Source organism: Megalobrama amblycephala, linkage group LG2 (assembly GCF_018812025.1).
Source record: "Megalobrama amblycephala isolate DHTTF-2021 linkage group LG2, ASM1881202v1, whole genome shotgun sequence".
NCBI classification, from domain to species: Eukaryota; Metazoa; Chordata; class Actinopteri; order Cypriniformes; family Xenocyprididae; genus Megalobrama; species Megalobrama amblycephala.
In genome coordinates this window covers 10,786,202-10,793,486 of record NC_063045.1, presented here as the reverse complement: position 1 = coordinate 10,793,486, position 7,285 = coordinate 10,786,202, and positions in this window count along the sequence as shown.

Here is a 7,285-nt window from a genome sequence, read left to right as displayed (position 1 = left end):
TCTTTCACGAATGTGTGGATGTGTTTAGTAGAACACATGGCCAATATCATCTTTTTCTATGGAATGCCGAAGCTGTATTTATTTAAAAATAAATAAATACATAAATGAATATACAAAGAAATGTAAAAAAAAAAAAAGCATAAATAAATAAATAAATAAATAGAAAAGTAAATAATAAATAATAATAAATAAATAATTAATAATAAATAATAAATAAATAATTATTTATACATTTCCTTATTTATTTATATTTTTTTCCACATTTATTTTTTTCTTTTATTTATTTATTTATTTATTTATTTCCATATTTGTTATTTTCCACATTTATTAATTTCTACATTTCTTTATTTCCACATTTACATATTTTTACATTTCTTTGTCCGTAGGGTAATGAGGAGGGCGTGGTTTACCTCAGACATAGCAATCGAGCTCAGAGTAGGTGAGCGAAGCGTTGAGGCCTCAGTGACACCTTGTGGTGTGCCCGAAATACAAGAAGTGTAGCCTAATGACGAGTCTGTATATAGTGGGATGAATGACGGATGGGCATTATGGCTAAAATCTTATATCACGGGTTAAGTCATATAATATCACCATAACTGTACTGTGTGACCTGGATAGGCTACTCTTTATTCCGTACATGGCCGTAGAACATCGTCTGGTATGGATTTGTTAAATGTCCTGTGCTGGCAAACATGAACAGCAACATCTTCAAAAGATCTGATAACAGGGACTCTGTCCACACGAGAAGTGACGTAATGCGACAAAATATTCTACAGTAAACGATGCCTCATTCTATTTTGAAGATGTTGCTGTTCATGTTTGCCAGCAAAGGACATTTTTCAAATCCAGACCAGACGATGTTCTACGGCCATGTACGGAATAAAGAGTAGCCTATCCAGGTCACACAGTACAGTTACGGTGATATTATATGACTTAACCCGTGATATAAGATTTTGGCCTTGATGCCCATCCAAGTCATTCATCCCACTATATACAGACTCATCATCAGGCTTCTTGTATTTCGGGCACACCACAAGGTGTCACTGAGGCCTCAATGCTTCGCTCGCCTACTCTGAGCTCGATTGCTATGTCTGAGGTAAACCACGCCCTCCTCATTACCCTACGGAGAAAGAAATGTAAAAATATATAAATGTAAAAATAAAGAAATATAGAAATTAATAAATGTATAAATAAATATGGAAAAAAATAAACAAATGTGGAAAAAAAAAAATTATACATAAGGAAATGTATATATATATATATATATATATATATATATTTGCTTTTATATTTATATTTATTTATATATTTATTTATTTAACCTACTTTTTTTTTTTTTACATTTCTTTGTATATTTATTTATGTTTATATTTATTTTTAATTTCGGCAGACTTGGCATTCCATACATATATAACATTTCAATTCCGAAACTAAGCAAAACAACAGAAAAAGCAGTTGTTGAAAGTCATTTGCCTGTAATTAAAAACAGACATGTTTGATCTGTGGAATTGGGGAAGAAGCCAACGAGACACTACCCAGATAGCACACACAGGCCTACATTTGCAAGATGTCTGGTAAAGATCACTTCATCTGGAAAGCATCTGCTGATTACAAACATCTGATAGACATCTTTAAGATGTCAGTTTTACATATTCTACAATTCTAAATCATAAATATCTTAAATACATTTTCTAATTAGCTTAAACTCATTATTAGTCAGATTGGTAACCCAAAGGTTGCAGGTTTGATTCTCAATGCTGGCAGGAAATGACTGAGATGCCTTTGAGTAAGGCACCTAACCCCCAGTTGCTCCTGGGGTGCCACAGTGAATGGCTGCCCACTGCTCTGGGTGTGTGTCCATGGTTTGCAGTGTGTGTGTATGTGCTCACTACTCACTACTGCTAATGTGTGTGCACTAACTTGGAAGAGTTAAATGCAGAGGACAAATTCAGAGTATGGGTTACCATACTTAGCCTTTCGCATATTTTTATACTCCCTTTAGGGGCCCCCGGCTCGTCTTTGATCCAGCAGCTCTATTTCCACTGATTGTGTGAAGCTTGTGAATTGTCGGATGGGTGGCACTGGTAATCATTTCCGTTTAGGTAGGAAAAAATGTTGTTTGAAGTAACAGTAATTGCTCTGACACAACAATCCCAAAAAGCAATCAAGATACAGATAAAATCTGGTATAACAAAAATTATGAATTTATCTTGGTACAAGCAAAGACAATAAGGGTGAGTTTCACCAATAAGGATTAAATTAAGCAAAGTACAAATTCTCAATACAAATTTATTTCCCGTCTGTGAGCATCTTAAAGATTTTTCTTCAGTTTTGGCATGATGTTTCTTCTCCGCTTCTCCACTCTCCCAATTCTCTTCTATCAGGTCTAAACAAAATATTTTTTATTTTATTTTTTATTTTAAGTCAATCAGGAAAACAGACAGAAATCACAAGAATTTTGTAAACGTAATAAATTAGAGCACTGTAAGAGTGAGTGTAGCACCTTTTTTCAATTCATAAGCATTTTGATTCAGAATGTTATAAGTAAAATATTTTGGGTTTAAAATAACATAATGCAATGCAATTAAGATTTCAAAGAAATGGGTGAATGCAGGTTGATGGGACACTTTAACCCCAGTAGTTTCAGTGACACAAATTGTCCACATCATTTAATTTGGTAAACAATACACAATACTCAAATAGAGCATCTCAAACTAACTGTCAAAGTGCAAAATTCCTACAAATGTAACATGCAAGAACAAAATATAAGCAACTTAAATGAAATACTCAGGAGTAGTCAAAAATGCAGGTTAAACTCACAGCACATGCAGTGATGGAGCGCGCAGCATTTACTTTTAACACGATTGCTCTAAAAGGCCAATCATGAGCTGCTCATGTGAACACACTGCACTTCGCTTGGAATCCCACCGCAACCAGAAATAGACATTTAATATAGAGTGCAATAAAGCAGAATAATTAATACCTTTAAACAGGACATTTTTCACCTCCTGTATATGTGCTTTAAGTCTTTGATGTAGACAGCATTTTAATCTTTGGTTTGCATAACTTTCGTTTTTACGTTTTCCTTTTTTTTTTTACAAAAAAAAAAATGTGTGTACATTTATAGCACTATACTATGTATACTCAGCAAAAAAAGAAACGTCCCTTTTTCAGGACTGTGCATTTCAACAATAATGTTGTAAAAATCCAAATAACTTTACAGATCTTCATTGTAAAGGGTTTAAACAATGTTTTCCATGCATGTTCAATTAACCATAATCAATTAATTAACATGCACCTGTGGAATGGTCGTTAAGACCTTAACAGCTTACAAAAAGTAGGCATTTAAGGTCACAGTTCTAAAAACGCAGGACACTAAAGAGACTTGTCTACCGACTGTGAAAAACACCCAAAGAAAGATGCCCAGGGTCCCTGCTCCTCTGCGTGAACGTGCATTAGGCATGCTGCAGGGAGGCATGAGGACTGCTGATGTGGCTAGGGCAATAAATTGCCATGTCCGCACTGTGAGACGCCTGAGACAGCGCTACAGGGAGACAGGAAGGACAGCTGATCATCCTCGCAGTGGAAGACCACGTGTTGAGCACGTCTGGGACCTGTTGGATCGCAGGGTGAGGGCTAGGGCCATTCCCCCCAGAAATGTCCAGGAACTTGCAGGTGCCTTGGTGGAAGAGTGGGGTAACATCTCACAGCAAGAACTGACAAATCTGGTCCAGTCCATGAGGAGGAGATGCACTGCAGTACTTCAAGCAGCTGGTGGCCACACCAGATACTGACTGGTACTTTTGATTTTGAGCCTCCCTTCATTCAGGGACACATTGTCAAACATTTTTAGTTTATGTCTTATGGTGTTGACTCTTTTAGTGTTCATACAAATATTTACACATTAAGTTTACTGAAAGTAAAAACAGTTGAAAGTCAGAGGACGTCTCTTTTTTTGCTGAGTATATTATATTGCCTTTGCATCAAAAAAAAGTTAACGCTAATACAGTGGTTGATGGCCTTTTTTCTCTCTTATCATTGCTGTTATCAATCTCTGTTGTTTTAATCTTTGAAAACTGCTGAGTTTTTCTTTTATTTGAGCAAATAAATTAATGTAGTCAAACAAAAAAAATTAATGTAGTCTCTCTTTCACTATAGATGTTTACCCAACTATGATGACTTACTCTTCCTCTGAAAAATAAGCTTTTTAATGCTATTTAAACACAAGAAATCAAATTTATGAGACAGTTGTCAGTTTGCATTGATGATTTCAAATATAAAATTTAATCATAAGCTTGGTGAACAGCTTTAGAGAATTTGATGTTTCTCCATACAAAGAGATAGGAGCTGCACATGCATAACTAAAAGCTGCCCAAGAGGCGTTTGAAAGATGGCCGCTGAGTGAAATGACTTGCTATAAAGGGACATTCTTAGAATTCATTTGTGGGTGGCTTCTAGAGCAGTGGTTCCCAACACTGCACATTTTGCACGTCTATACAGATATTGCAAACAACAGCACAAATAAATGCAATAGAATAAAGAGAATAAACTACATTTTTCAGGTTAAGTAGATCTTTATTTAGGTAAGAAATACTACAGAAATTAAAGTAATTAAATGTAAAATAACACTGGATAGTCTTTATTGTGAAAATTAAATACAGATTCACGAGTTCACATATACACATAATTAGATAGTAATGTGTATTTGCCATGCTGTCTGGGGGGATGGCTCTGAGCTCGGAATTTTGGCCCGAACCCAGAGTACTCCCCCCGGATGTGGTTATGAAAGATAGAACTAGAAGTGAGGAGATGGGGTGGTGGAGGGATGCTGATAAACTGTCAATGAACAGAGATAAGTCTGTAGTATATATACCTCTGTTGGTTGATTAGCTGAATGCTTTCCACTTGTGATAATTAGTCTAATTATCTGCACCTCCTCCTCACGAATTTTGTTAATAAAACATCATTTACTGCTTACAATAAATTTATAAAACTTATTCAGTCAAGCAGAAAGTGATTTTCTTTTTCTTTTGTTCTTTGATTAACTTGACAGACAGTAGCAGGAATATTGGACTGCTGTCACTTTAAGAGTTTATGCATGGACCCAGTATACTGTAACACAACTTGCGTTCTCTTTCTCAACTATTTTACATTCCAAAACTGACTGGTTAACTGAATACTCGCCAAGACAGGCATTTTGACAATATGTGTTTGACCGTTTAAGCGCAGTAAGCCACTGTCATAGAAATATTTTATGTCAGCATGAAATGTACAGAAAATGCGAACTAAGAATCCTCAGGTCAAAGACAATGTAGACTTACCCAACAAGTGCTTAACACAGTAGAAGTCATATGATTTGCTTAGATCATTACAAAACAATCACCAGAGCAAATCACAGAGGAAGACACTGATTTTTACTCAACTGTAAGACTTAAAATGTGCATGTATCATTCTGTTCAGGGACTCACTTGGTTGTTGTGAACAGTGATCTCCTGGCCGTAAATAAAACGTAATTTCTGCAAAGAGCAACTTGGAAGTCGTGTCAGGTATATGCTGCGCAGCTGAGGAATAGTAGTACTAAAAGACTATACGTTCAAAAGACCACAGCGGAGACAGTGATAGTGTTGGAAGACTATAGAGTTGCCCTCGGGGTGAGGCTGTAATACTCAGAGTTAGTATTAATGATCCTGTGTCGGACCAGCTGAGAAACATGGTGAGAGTGTATAAATGTGTGATTGAGGTAGTGATAGTAGCTTCTTGACGGGATGCCGTCACTTTACTTCGGGAGGGGAATTACCTCGAAGTATTGGAAATGTATTAGAAGTATTTGAGAAGGGAATTACCTCGAGATACTGTAGTATTATATTGTATATTATACAGGACAGGAATTACCTGGAAGGTACTGTAGTACAGTTTTGGTACCGTTAGGGGGCATTTTTCTACTTTGTATGAACTGGTTGCATTTGCATTGCATGTTTTGAAATAAAAGCTCATTTTGAATCAGGTACCGTTTGGTACCGTTTGCTGTGGTAAATTTACATGTTTCACATGTGATCTCACGTGTTTCGCATTTAATCCACATATTTCACATGTTCTTTTAACATGTTTTCACATGTGCAAAATCACGTGACCACATGTTGTTTTTTTGCATGTGAAATTAATGTTGTTTTTCTGTAAAGGGACAATGAATGAAGGTCTTATGGATTTGGAACAGCAAGAGGGTGAGTAATTAAAGAGAATTTTCATTTTTGGATGAACTAACCGAAATCTTTTACATAATAAATCTTTACAGGTTTCTGTTTTTCCTGCTGGTCTGAATGAATGTCTTCACTTGTAAATAGTGATCACTTTTTAATTGATTTCTGCTTCTTCTGGTGTATAATGGCGGTTGGCAGATCAACTTAAATGGTGTATTTCCGCCACCTACTGGATAGGAGTGTGGGGGGCATAATGGGAAGTTGGGAAACAATAAGAGATGTAAAATAAATAAATAAATAAAATGGTATCCTAAATTCTATTCATCCATCGAGTAAAGTAATTATTGATTGCTTTGGGCCTTCACCTAACAGAACCTGGAGTGTCATTATTTATTCCCAAAGATCTTTGCTTATATCTTATAACAACCCCAGCTATCAAATTTTTGCTATATGAACGTTCTCCAAATATTCAGTGTTGGTTCTGGGAACGTAAAAATGTATTTTATAAGGTCTAATGTTCCTCAAACGTTCTTTCAACTTAATTTTGATTTAAAATTTAACATTCTAGGAACGTTGATTTGTAACATTCCAAGAACTTAACAATGTCCAGTTTACTTAATGTTAGAATGTTATTTACATTTTTATTCTGACAGAAATAAAGTAAGTCTGGTTATTAATAAATGAAGCTGGTAATGCTGTTTGTGGAGTTTGAGTTTTGCACGTGAATGAAACGTTTAAAGAGGCGACCAAAAGTGCAAGTTTCTTGGGGAATGCAAAATCTTTGAAAGCAAACGCAAAATATAGTTTATCCTCCATTCTCATATTTGTTTCCTTGTCCTGCTGATAAAATGAGACTGAGAAACAAGTTTAGTTCCAAATATAAAAATTTAATAAAAGTAAAAATGAATCTGATATTTCTGTTTATTGACTTGCAAGGTATTCAAAGCAACATGAGAAGCAGAGAATCAAGAAACATCCAGTTGCAAAGCTAAATGATCATTTATCTTACATCTGCACTTGGTAAATACAACAAAAGTGGCAGAGCAACTAGACATTCTAAGCACAACTATGAAGAACAAGTTAAAATA